This window comes from Scardinius erythrophthalmus (genome assembly GCF_964197995.2).
Source record: "Scardinius erythrophthalmus genome assembly, chromosome: 3".
Taxonomy (NCBI): Eukaryota; Metazoa; Chordata; class Actinopteri; order Cypriniformes; family Leuciscidae; genus Scardinius; species Scardinius erythrophthalmus.
Genome location: NC_138223.1, coordinates 27,569,698 through 27,584,176, shown reverse-complemented (window position 1 = coordinate 27,584,176; position 14,479 = coordinate 27,569,698).

The window sequence follows — 14,479 nt, the reverse complement described above, 5'->3', positions numbered from 1 at the left end:
CTTATTTTAATTGTTGTTGATTCTGTTTGGTTTGTTTATTAAATACTATTTAAATAGTAATCTTCTTTGTGCACATCTTTCTGCCAGCTCCAGACTAGAAGAGTTATCATCGCAGCCCGGAGTGTCCCGCTATGATAGAGAGAACTTCCAGCATGGACCCAGAGATGAAGCCCGCGTCCACCATGGAATCATAGCCCGAGCCCACGCTCACCATGAAATCCACGCTGGAGCCCCCTCCATCCATGGAGTCAGAGCCAACCATTATGTTTGTCCTGGGGCCTGATCCAGTTGCCACATCTGTCCCGAGCAAAAGCTTGATGCCAGGTCCATCCCGGAGTCAGCGCAGACTGAGCAGTACACCTCAGAGCCAGAAGAGGAGGAGCCTCGAGAGCCTCAAGGTGGAGTCTCCACTCCCCAGGCCTCAGCTCCTGCCTCGAAAGGATGCCTGCTCTCTAATTTAGATGCCTATATTTAGATGCAAACACTGATGACTAAACAAGACACACCTGTGAACAATCAGTACAATGAACCAATGACAACATAACACATAAGATTTGGGAAGCACATGACAAGATCACATGAAAGTATAAGGGAATCACATGACACACAGGAACATTGACTGCAAAATAAAATATATGAACCATGAACAAAACCAACAACAGACATGACAGTAGTCAGATTTCTGAAATGAAAACGGGGGACATTTCCTATTTGAGTGGTCAAAATATCACTGAAATCTCATTTGTTGTTATCTATTTATTAAAAAAAAAATACTTAATTGTTGTGGGTTCCCTATATTTTTATTAACAATAATAATTATTATGATTTAGTAGGATTTTTGGTTTGGTTTTAATACAATTCACCACACCTGCAAATAAAAAAAATAAAAAAAAATAAAACAAAATCACACAATGAAATCAGTTAATAGTATTCATTGTAAATAGCAAGCAGTTCAAAACAATATTATGACAAAATTATGACTACAAAAACACAATGGAAAATAAAACAACATAAATATATGATAAATTAAACTATTTAAGAAATATTTAACACTTTATAATTGTATTTTAATATTTTCATTTTCAAAAGCTGTTTATATTGTATACAGAAATTAATTTTTTTTTGTTTTGTTTCAAATGTTTTGTTACGTTTGTGCTTGAAAAATACTTTTACTATCCTTAAAGGGATAGTTCACCCAAAAATTTTTATCACCCTCAAGTCATCCTAGGTGTATATGATCGGAGTTATATAAAAACATGTCCTGGCTCTTCCAAGCTTTATAATGGCAGTGAATGGCTGTTTCTGTTTTGGAGTCCATAAAAGTGCATCTATCCATCATAAAAGTGCTCCACATGACTCTGGGGGGGTTAATAAAGGCATTCTGAAGCGCAATATGTGTTTGTATAAGAAAAAAAATCCATATTTAAAACTTTATAAAGTAAAATAACTAGCTTCCGGCAAAGCTAACATACGCACGTAAATCCAAAGTGCAACTTATGCGTGTAATGCAATGTACTGCTGATATTTACGCTACGCCATGACACACTACGCTAACTTCCGTAAGTAGATTGCGTTTGGCCGGAAGCTAGAATTTTACTTTGTAACATGTTAAATATCAATATTTTTCATACACAAACGCATGGATTCTCTTTGGAAGGCCTTTATTAACCCCCTGGAGCCATGTGGAGCACTTTTATGATTGATAGATGCACTTTTATGGAGCCAGGACATTTTTTAATACAACTCTGATTGTATTCGTCTGAAAGAAGAATGTCATATACACCTACCGAGGATGACTTGAGGGTGAGTAAATCATGGGCTAATTTTCATTTTTGTTTGTACTATCCCTTTAATTGGGCTGTTTTGCATTTTAGGCTTATTTTAAGCAGAAAGTATATGTATTCTACAAATGTATTTGTTGCAAGTGTAGTTGTTTAGTTTTTTTAAATATAGGTAAGATGTGTGGGAATTACTGTGTTGTGACTGCAGAAATTTGGGGACTTTTAAAATTGTGCAAAACAATCCCACACCCTGTTGAAGCCTTATTATAAAGCACATACAAACAGTATTACTTAAATGTAACATGAATAGTTAGTATGGTACTACCTTGAAAGCGATAATGATATTCCGTTTGATATTTGACGATAATGGCATTATGCTTGCATCCAGGTTACATTCTTCATACGTGTCCCTTCCTTCGGATGAGACGTTAAACCGAGGTCCTGACTCTCTGTGGTCATTAACAATTCCATGGCACTTCTCGTAAAGAGTAGAGGTGTATCCCCGGTGTCCTGGCCAAATTCCATCCATTGGCCCTTGCCAATCATGGCCTCCTAATAATCCCCACCCATTGAATTGGCTCGATCACTCTCTCTCCTCTCCACCTATAGCTGGTGTGTGGTGAGCGCATTGGCGCCATTGTACTGTGGCTGCCGTCGCATCATGGACGCTGGATGCTGCACACTGGTGGTGGTTGAGGAGAGATCCCCTGATATGATTGTAAAGCACTTTGGGTGTACAGTAGTACATATGAAAGCGCTATATAAATGCCTAAATTTTTTGTCCATTTTTTTTTTTTTTTTCATGAAGTACCAATTACAGTTAGCGTAGCTCGTGTAAGGGTGGATTTCCTGCAGGGGTTCAGGCTGCAAGACTGCCGAATGACTAAAGAAACGTTATTAGCAAGATGCTAGAAAACTACATTTCTTGTCTATTACTACCCACTGCTACTTATACCAGCGACGGAAATTAGCAGTTACAATAGATAAAAATGTGGGAGAACGTTGCTATAGAGAGTGACAATATTGTATTGCAATAGGTAGCACATCAAAGTCAATACCAAATCAAAACTAGATAGCACATCCTTTGTAATTGAAAAGGTTTAATGACAAATTATGGTTATGGTTACACTTAAAATAGTTGCAAAATAGATGTATGAGATGATGATAACTTATACCATTAATTGTACTCAGCATATATGTAAAATGTTACCTGAGAGATTACAACTTCCCCCACCGTACTAAAGGTGTGACAATTCATAGACCCCCGAAGTACACACATCTTGGCCTACAGGCCTTGATCGCTATCAGCACCTCTGTGCCTTTAGGAACTCCAAATGTTCATTGGGAAAAGAGGGGGTGGAAAACAGTCAAGCAAATATCTTTGTTCATTTCAAATATCTTGGATTATTTTCAATCCTACACTCGCAAAGCCATCTTTTGGTGAAAATAATCACTACATGAAAATGCTCCTATAACCAGCAGCCTGCTGTATATTGGTCAGGCTTTTTTGCAATGTATTGTTGTAAGTTGTAAAACGGGGGGCATTTACAGGGACAGCTGCAGTCGGGGACAGATCACCAAAAACTGTGACTGTCCCCGAAAAAAGAGACACCTGGTCACCTTAAATTACAGTAGTAACATGAGTAGTTGTAATTCTTTATTCCCACCTCTGCTATTGTTTTTGCTGTGAAATCACAGAGAGAAAACTTGTAATATAAGTAACATAAAGTAGAGGTTAAGACTGTCTTAAGGCATTACTGGGACATGAAAATGACATTTAACCAATACAAGAGAACTAGCCCCACCCCACCCCCCTCAGCACCTTAGCAAAATGACTGACAGATAACCCTCACAGAATTAAGATAAGAAAGAGGGCTGCTGTCAAAGTGTCAGCTCAAGGGCTTTTTGTAATTTTTTTTAACCAACAGAAATTTACATGCAATTCATGCAGTCAGTAGAACCTCAGGGATTTCTTTGATATGAATAGATATGAGCCCAGCACAGATTTGAGATACAGTATTTTCAGAGGATTGAGGAAAATCCTCAACTTGTCAAAGAGCTAAATTGTCTAGAGCAATGATGAATCAACTATTGAACTATTGCATCGCAGCAATACAATAACAGGCTTCTATGCAAATTCAATGTGCAAACTATGCTAATGAATTATGGAAAAGCACTGAGGTCACAGCTTAGAATGTGAAACAACTTATACTAAAAAACTATACTAATGTAAGCTAGTGAATCTAAATCTAAATAACAATTTTAATTATGTTATAATTTACTCATCCTCATGCTTTTCCAAAACTGCATGACTTGTTTTCAAGTCGTTTTATCCTTACAAGTATTACAGACCTTAAGCAATTAAAGCAACACAATGACAATGTATGGTTGGAAGGCAAGAGCATGAGGGCAACAATAAAATATAACAAAAATATATATAAAATAAATAATATTACAAAAAAGAGAAAACAACACTTTTAACTAGTTTTAATGAACAAACTAACTTCCGAACAGAAAATTGGGCCCTGTTTACACCTGGTATTAAGATGTGTTGCCTATCAAAAGCTACACTCATTGCTGCGTTTTATAACGTTAATGAGAACATTCTTTGTTCGACCGGTTGTGAAACATGTGTGGCAAACATGCTAAGAACTTGGCTTAAATGACCTCTAAAGATGACATAATTAGGAGCCATTGTCATGAGAGGCTATAAATAGACGTGAAACAGACACACCTTCAGGTTTCTTTGTCTTCAGAGACAGATCTTCGATCTTCACTGTCGTCAATCCTCCTTTTATGCTTCCGCTCCTCCAAGAGAGATACGAGACTGGTGCGTCTCACAGGTGTCGCTCATTATCAATCACGCCACCGGCCTCGCACCGTTCGCCCAGGGCCCTCAGCCTCGTCCTGCTCGCCACATACTGTTAGGCAGAAGTTGAGCCTTTTTATCTAAAAAAAAAAAAAAAAAAAAAAAGAGTATAATCATATTGAAAGATTCCACTAAGTGATTCTTCAGACTTCTTCAGACTGGGTTAAGGACACTGGTTCTTTTGCAGATATGGAATTTGAGAGTGCTGCCTCTGAGCACTCCTCTTGTGACGAAAGAGCTTACAAGAAGTTAATCGAGATAGTGGTTCATGCTGTGGACTGTCTTCAGTTAGACCAAGCAAATGGCCCATGCCATCAGTCGTTCTATGGGTGCTATGGTTGCCACAGAGAGTGATCTGTGGCTCAACCTCACGGGCGAGAAGGAGAAGGCATTTCTCCTTGATGCCTGTGTCCCCTTACAGCCTATTTGGCGAATCTGTTAACTCGGTAGTCAATAGATTCTGGGAGGCTAAAAGGCACGCTGAAGCTTTTGACAAGTTTCTCCCCCACTGTGCTCAAGAGTCTGGGCTGTCGGCCACCCAGCCCCAACCAGGTCTGACCCCTCTTTGGAGGGAAGCTCAGAAGCAGAGTGTGGTGAGTCGTGAGGGACTAATCAATTGAGGAATTACGATAAAACAGATTCAAATCTTTGAATCTCCTCTTTCATTGTTCAGGCTGCCATACAGCACCTTTGATGGGGCAGCATTAGCCATTGGGGGAGTCCCTTTTATCTCCCCTGATGTGAATCATATAAATATTCATGGCCATCAACACTCCCACACATACAGCAGTGCTGACACAAAAACTGACTTACAAAATTTAAATTATTATATTGTTGTTTGTGAATTAGTGGTCAGAATGATTTCCACATCATTTTGTAGTAATAATTCTAGCCTACAAGATTGATAAATCAAAAGTCTTGTGAACTTGTCTCTCTTCAGACAAAGGCGCGTCTGTTTCACTTCTATGTATAACCTCTCATGAGTGTGCATTTCAATGACATTGTCAAAGGTTATTTAAGCCAAGTTCTTGACGTGTTTGCCTCACATACTTCACAACAGGTCCAACAGAGTTCTCATTAGCGTTATGAAACGCAGCATCTCGTTCCCGCTTTTTCAGGGAACGGTTACAGTCAAGTAAACCAAGACATTTTGGTCAATCAGATAACAAGTAGACGAGGGACACAAATTCCTGGTTTACACTTGGTGTTTTAATCAGTCTCTTTGGTCCACTTTCAAGCACTTCTGTCTTGATTTCTTCAAGGGGAGGGTCTATGGGCGGGTAAATGTATGTGCTTTTTCAGATCTTTTGATCTAATGGATGAAATAATCTTGTGTAATTTACATACGAATGCGATCAGAGAGGATGGAAAAACCTATGGAGAGCAGCTTTAGTTTCTGCTCTGATAGTCGCTAGACTATAGCCCTATTCGGACGGGACTAATTTAAGCTTCTCTGTGATTTTTGTCCCGTCCGAATGTGCCATCTCAGTAATCATTACAAAAAATTTCAGTATAAATTTCGGCAACTTTTACTTTCAGTAAAAAGGTCCGGAAAAATTACCTAAGGTAGTACTAACTCCATTAGTTTTCCGTGGTTTTTCAAGTATCGAGACGCTTGAAAAGGAATTCAGTTGCGTTCTAGATGCTGGGAAAAGTCTGTGGCAAAACTCAAGTATTTTCCACATACCATTCAGATCAGAAAGAAGATCGAAAGCACTTGTTAGAGGCACGACATTTTTTTTAGCGTTAGGTAAGTGCCTATTACCAACACAATCCAATCTGAAGTTAATTAATACATCGTTATACATAACTGTTTTATATATATAAATATAGGTTCCCTTTCGAAAGGACACTCGCACTGCGTCAGAACGCTATGGGGAACGCCTCCGCGTGAACCGGTGTCTGAAACGCTTATCTAATCACAGCAATCCTATTGGCCGGCGACAGCCTATTACATCATCACTAGTGCGACTCGGAAGTATATAAAGGGAGCCTGAAGAACAACTTTTTCGTCTTCAGGGACTGTTTTGTTTGTACGCTTCAACCTGAAAACTTCAAAAAGGTAATCATGGCTTGTGAAAAACGCTTCAGGAAGTGTGTGCATCCTTGTCTAAGATATTGATACTTGATGACACACAACTTGTGTGTTTATTGTTTGGGCTCAGAGCATGCTCGATCAGTTCCTGAGGGATCTGCTTCAGCCACTGTGAGTTTGTTCCCTTGAGAAACACTCTCGTCTGCTCTCTTCTCGAGGGAAGAGGGACAGACATCTGTACCAGGCGATTAAGGTCCCACTCGCGTTGAGGCAGAGCAGAGACTGGAATCATGGGGTTTTTCAGAGGGAGCTCGCTGAGGAGGTTGAGAGAGTTGTTAATCTCTCACGCCCTTCAGAGACTCGCGAGAGTGAGCTGCAGGATGAGGATGTGTTGTCACTAACATCCTCTGATCCAGCAGCGAGTGCTCTGCTGTGTATAAAAACAACCAGTCCAAGAGAGCAGGAGATGGCTGATGAGGGTGAAGAGGATATACAACCCAAACCCCCACAGCCACCCTGCACCACATATGTTAAGCTGTTGAGTGTTATAGAACGCACTTCAACAAGGCTTCTGCTGTCGTTGGAGCGTGTGAGGGAAGAAACCGCTCGTGAGAGACTTGACGAATGGTTTCTTTCCAGCCATAAAGCTCCAGCTCTCGTGAGCATTCCATTCCTGCTGGATCTTCACAATGAAATCGGAAAGGCATTCAGCGCGCATTCATCGCCATCAGCGAACTATGCTGATGTTGAGGGGATGCGCAAACACAGGTATATGTGTCGATGCCCCAATTGACGAGATGTTCGCAAACTATCTCATGGCTGGAGAGGCATCGACACTAAGTGCTCCAGCCCTGTCTCTTAAGCCACTAAAATATGACAGCACGCTTAAATGGCAGGGTATAAGGGGTGCCGGGTCTGGCTGGTGATGCCTTGCACACAATGACAGTGTTGCAAGCATACCAGGCTGATCTGCTGACAGATTTGAAGCATTTAAATCTCTCATCCTAAGTGCTTCTTGCATCAGCCTGAGGCTGGACCTATTATGAGTTGGACCTATCTGGCGACGGGTTTGGTAGTAAGTGCGCTCTTTTGTGCTCTTTCGGTAATAGGCCTCCATTTTGTGAATGTCGTTTAGGCCATCTCTCTATGTGCAGCAGGTTGAGCTCTGTAGGTCTTCTCCCTTTACGTGAGTTTTTAGTAAGGTTGAATAATAGGCTACGGTTCCGTTAGGAAGTATTAAGGGGGTGTTAAATATGGTTTTCATAGGATGGTGAAATTAGGGCCCTTTAGTTCCCATATATAGGTAGGCTATGCATACCCTTCCCATAGGCCTCCTCTTATGTTAGAGTCGTCAGGCTTATAGTAGTGCCAATCTGTAGTGGTGAACAGGTTGGCTGTATAGAAAATTCTCTAGTGAGGCCACCGTTCATCCGAGCACCTAATAGACATTTTTTTTGTGTGAGATGGCTTCCTCCCTATCGGAGTTATTCTACTGAGGCCACCGCTCTGTCAAGCTCCAGACAGAACTACAAAGCCAAGCATTGGCCCTCTTCGGGCCACCTTGATAGCCACCTTATACTAGTGCAGCAGTTCTCCTCTCACTTTAGAGAGTCATTGAGATTATAGCTCTGAACTTCAGTCACTTTATATTTGTGTGTCGGCCCACACAACTCGATTTATGGCTTAGGCTTAGTAACTAGGCAATTGGTGGCAGTTTGCTAAGCATTCTCGCCTCAAGCCTCTCAGTATCTGAGTGTAGGTTCCTTAGAGCTAGAGCCCATCAGGATAAATGATTCCTGTAAATCTAGTTGTTCCTAGTACTGGCCTTCTCTTACTACAGTACAAGAGTCGTCTAGCCAAGGCTTGCCTTTTGCACTAGGCGTAAAAATGCTAGTGGTGTTACAGGGTAGATAGCAGCATAAGTAGCAGGCTATCTTCAAAAAGTCTCCCATGCAGATATCTCATGGGCGTTGTCAAGCCTTTTCTCTCTAGAAAGTAAGAAGCAGTATACTCAGGCCTCCGCCCTTTAGAGCTGAGTATTGAAGCTAGTTTATCAGGCTATGCCTTACAATTGAAAAAGGATTTTTTCCGCTGAGCCCCTTGAAAAAAATAATCCAAGTCATAAGGCTGAATGTCGTTGGCCACTTATTATGGCCTCCATTTCCTTGGGTTTAATAGAAAATGTAAAATATGTCTTGTAAAAAATACAAGATAATAGGCCTCGACCCTGATACATTCCTCAGGGTCAGGGCCGGAGTGGGGCCACTTTTCAGCCCGGGAGTTTCAGGCCCAAGACCGGCCCACTTTTTCCATGGTGGAATTCCAAACTAGCACTTTTTCCAAAATGGTTAAATGAAGCAACAGTTCAACTCTTACTATTGTGTAGTTAGTATTAATACCATGGTTCAACAAATAATGTAAAGGTTAAATAATAATTCACTTGGACTTTATAAGAAGCAATTCTGACTTTATTTCACACAATTCTGACTTTATATCTCGCAATTCTGACTGTATAAGAAGCAATTGCGACTTTATTTCACACAATTCTGACTTTATATCTCGCAATTGCGACTTTATATCACGCAATTCTGACTCTATATCTCACAATTCGTACTTTATAAGAAGCAATTGCGACTTTATATCACGCAATTCTGACTCTATATCTCGCAATTCTGACTTTATAACACGCAATTGCGACTTTATTTCACGCAATTCTGACTTTATATCTCGCAATTCTGACTTTATAACACGCAATTGCGACTTTATTTCACGCAATTCTGACTTTATATCTCGCAATTCTGAGAAATAAAGTAAGAATTGCGAGATGTAAACTCGCAATTGTGAGATAAAAAGTCGCACAGAGAAAACATTATGCTTGGTACTTTTTTCATTCAAACTTGGGTCTTTAGCCGACAGTTTAAATACCATCTGGCTAGCTCACTTCCTATAATGTTTACGCATTAAATCATTAGGCGAAGAGTAGGCGTTTTTTTGTGGCTGTTCGAACACATTCAACCACACAAAAAAGCTACACTACGAAAGCAATCCGGTTGAATGCGTTTTCGACTACCTCTGGAAGTGGTCGAAAGTGGACAAGCTCAAATTGTTTTAAACCCTGTATTTAGTGTTTTCCACTTGTGATCGGACTGACCAAACTGCAGCTTAATACCAGGTGTAAACAGGGTCTTAGAAAACAAAATATTCTGTGTTGAAACGCCTTAACTAAACTTCTCTAGCTATCAAAAACAAAACATACAGCGGGTGGAACAGTGAATGCTGCAACATACTTACCTGCTCACTCCTTCCCAGCCTTACACATAAAACAAAATTTGACCATACTTGAGAAAAGACATGAACAATGCAGATCAATCTAAACTGTACACTCTAAGTCACAACTTACAGTATTTAACAACTTGTGAACAAAGTGTACTTATATATAAGCTAATGAATATAAATTAAAGGAATAGTTATTCCAAACCTGTATGAAATTCAATATCTTCTTTTGGTTGAAATAATATATCAAGACTTCAGATGCAAAAACCTCTAAGTGCCATCTGAAATTTTCTTCTAAAATTAGCTTTTTTTTCAAGCTTGTAAGTTTAAGTTCAGTAATTTCACTTTAATGACAATTAATAGGTCATTTTCATTGCCATTAAAGTGAAATAACTGAACATAAACATACAAGCTTGATAAAAATGATCATTCTAGAATAAAATTTCAGATGGCACTTAGAGGCTTTTGCATCTGAAGTATATATATATATATATATATATATATATATATATATATATATATATATATATGTGTATATATATATATATATATATATATATATATATATATATTTTTTTTTTTTTTTAATTTGAGGTCAAAATACTGCCAAATGAGTCAAATCTGGCATGAAAAAGCGAGAGTGTGAACTATATAACGTCTCGGTTACTAATGTGACCCTCGTTCCCTGAAGGAGGGAACGGGAGACGTAACGTCGACGTGACGTCGACGTGACGACGTAATTGGGATCACTTCAGGGAGCCCTATCAACTTTGAGTGTCTACAGAGAGAGCCAATGAATGTTGGCGTGCGTGAATCGCGTCACGCGCCCCCGCCCCGCAGCGCGGGTATAAACAGGAAGCGGGCGCATGCACACATTGTTTTCCACTGAGTAGCCAAGATTGTGACGGCCATGCAGCAATGGTCAGCAACGGTGGCGACGGGACATTATGTCTCCCGTTCCCTCCTTCAGGGAACGAGGGTTACATTAGTTACCGAGAACTTCCCTTTCAGTCCCTTACGTTCGACGTAACGTCGACGTGACGACGTAATAGGCCTATGTCACAGTTCCTGCTTCCGGAACGCGTAGTAGGGATTCAGAACTTCCGGTCAACAGTATTTCTCAATAAGGATTTAGATTATCAGCCATAGGGCCCTATCTTGCACCCAGCGCAATTGACTTTGTACACCGACGCATGTATCATTCCTATTTTGCACCCGCGCAAAGCGCGCTTTTCCCTCCACAGAAGCACGTCGGTTAATTAAGAAATACACTTGCGCTCCCCGGGGCGGTTCAGCGCAAAGAGGAGGCGTGTTCCAGCGCAAACGTTCCTTCATGCTATTTTGCAGGTTTAGAAAACCATTGCGCCACTAACCAGGAAAAAATAGTTTAAAGTCAGTGGCGCGTTGCGCATGTTATTCATAAGCTATTTTAGGGCGCATGCTTGGCCATAATCAATGTAGCGTGTGCACAACGTGAATGCACTTTGATTCTCTCATCTACACAGAAGCAGCAGTTTTCATTTTGGCAAATCATACATTATTACGATAGATAGATAGATAGATAGATAGATAGATAGATAGATAGATAGATAGATAGATAGATAGATAGACAATTTATTATAAAAGCATACATCTAGCTTACACATTTACCCAAATTATCATACGCCTTTTTAACCGAAGTTAATTTGGGTGTGTTTCTCCATCCCCAACGTCCCTGACGAGAACGTCGGTCTCCTTGGCTGTGAACCGCTCCTGGTGCGCGCCTGGCAAATCCGCCGTTACAATAGGAATCCGCTTTAGAACAAACGCGCCTGCTCTTAAAGGGAATGTGAGATGACGCTCTGATTGGTTTATTTCACGTTACGCCCAAACCACACCTATGAATAATGAAGCTACTTCAGACCAACCCATTTTAGATTTGCGCCTGGCGCAAGAGTCATTTATCCCGCCGGGAAAATAGCAACAGCGCCAAGACCCGCCCACAAAGTTACTTGCGCTTTGCGCTTTGACACTTGCGTTTCAGATCGTTAAAATAGGGCCCAGAATGTCTAAACCATCCGAGGTAGACTGACCACGAGCTATGAGTTTGTGAAACGAAGGTTTTTGCTCCTGTTGAAGCTATAAGTTCGTATGAAATCAACCTTGTTTTAAGAAAAACATGTTTTATCCGCGATCTTATGAAAAAAACTACACTACCCACAATGCTAAGCGTAGCAGCAACGTCTGCTGATTGGTCCAACTCGCTGTTACCATAGAAACATTTACCTTACTGGCGAACGGCCCGCCGCTGTTGTTGAAGTGCACCGGGTTGCTCTGCGTTAGGACGTAGACAGCCACACCTCAGCTTTCACGCTTTTCCACTTCAGAGTTTTCATTTACCATCCGAACTACATCGTCATATGTGACTTCAGGTAGGTTGCGGAGAGATTTGGTCCAGCAGTATCTATCGGACTCCGCCATTGTAAAAAGCTAACCGGAAGAGCCGTATCCCTACTAAAAGACGTACTTCCGGTCTTCAATTTTTTCTTGACATAGGCCTATTGGGATCCCTTGGAAAACGCCACAGTTGCTGCCACATCCAGTGTCCTACACAAGACTCTCAGACCCCCAATTGGCTTGGGCAGATGATCTGCGTAGAGGGAGTTCAACTGCTGTTCCATTATACCCCACACAGAGGAACTCTTTGGATAACACTGGGAAAGAAAACACGAGGAAAGAACGCTGCGGAGCCACATCCTGCCCGAAGGAAGGTAACATGTGGAGAATACACATATGGACTGGCCGAAGGGGCAGTGCAACATATGGAATGTCACTGGGGTGGCTCCAGCCAGAAGGGGGAGGCTACACCGGACAGTGACGGCAGAGCAGACTCTGTCAAGGGAAAGACACGGACTCACCACAGGGAGCTGGTCATGGAAGAATACACATATGGGATCGCCGCAGGGATCACACATAGGAACCCAGCCTGAGGCTTTGTGTTCTGTCCACATACAGACGCAGAGCGCGAACGGGACAGAGGAAAGCCAGGGCTGGGTCTGCCTCCTTCGAAGGCAGCGCTTGCAGGTTCACTACCTGGTCCCGGAAGGGAGTGGTAGGAACCTTGGGCACGTATCCGGGCCGGGGTCTCAGGATCACGTGAGAGTTATCCGGGCCGAATTCTAGGCACGATTCATCGACCGAAAATGCATGCAGGTCCCCTACCCTCTTGATAGAGGCCAATGCAACCAGGAGTACTGTCTTACAGGACAGGATTTTTAACTCAGCTTATTGCAGAGGCTCAAAGGGTGGTCTCTGAAGAGCCGAAAGGACCAGAGACAAATCCCAAGAGGGTATAGAGAGTGGGCGAGGAGGATTAAGTCTCCTCGTTCCCCTCAGGAACCTGACGATCAGGTCGTGCTTTCCCTAAGACTTACCATCAACAGCATCGTGATGTGCGGCAATAGCGGCAACATACACATTAAGGGTGGAGGGAGACAGCCTTCGCTCCAGCCCTTCTTGCAGGAAGGAAAGCACAGCTCTGATCGAGCAAGATCGGGGGTTCTCCTCATGAGAGGAGCACCAGTCAACGAACAGGTTCTACTTCAACGCATAGAGGCGCCTCGTAGAGGGGGCTCTAACGGAAGTGATGGTGTCAACTACCGCAGGGGGTAGGTCACCTAGAACCTCCGTGTCCCGTCCAGGGACCAGACATGGAGTTTCCAGAGGTCTGGACGCGGGTGCCATAGGGTGCCCTGGATGGGCCAGGGAGGGGCTGTCGCGGGGAGCACTAGTTCCGGGAACCAGGTCCGGTTGGGCCAATACGGCGCAACTAGCAAGACCTGCTCCTCGTCCTCCCTGACTTTGCACAAGGTCTGTGCAAGAAGGCTCACTGGGGGAAACGCATACTTGCGTAGGCCCTGGGGCCAGCTGTGTGCCAGAGCATCCGTGCCGAGGGTCTCCTCGGTCAGGGAATAGAACAACTGGCAGTGAGACGTAGTGATGGGGACGAGACCGCCTATGCCGAGTCCGAGTCAAGACTGAGTCTTTGAAGGGTTGAGTCCGAGTCGAGACCGAGTCCGTTGGTTTTCAAATTCAGTCGAGTCCGAGTCAAGACCGAGTCTTTGAAGGGTCGAGTCCGAGTCGAGACCGAGTCCGCTGGTTTTCAAATTCAGTCGAGTCCGAGTCAAGACCGAGTCTTTGAGGAAGCAAGTCCGAGTCGAGACCGAGTCTTTAGGAGTCGAGACCAAGACCATAAAAACATGTCAGTTTTCATATTCATGATTTAATATCACCCCAGTTAATAATCAACAGTTAGGCCTACAGACTAAGCTAGATTGGGAATTGTTTAGAGGAGCAGTCTTAACGTCTTAATATGGACTATGCTTTTACTATCATTAAAAAATCCCTACCACATGCATCATCTTCTGCCTATTTTTCTAAACTGCTTCAACAGTGCTGCTCTGTCATCAACATGCTAAGCCCACCCTGACTTTTTTAAATCATAGTTAGGACATGCAGAGCAATTTGACCCTTCGCAGGGAG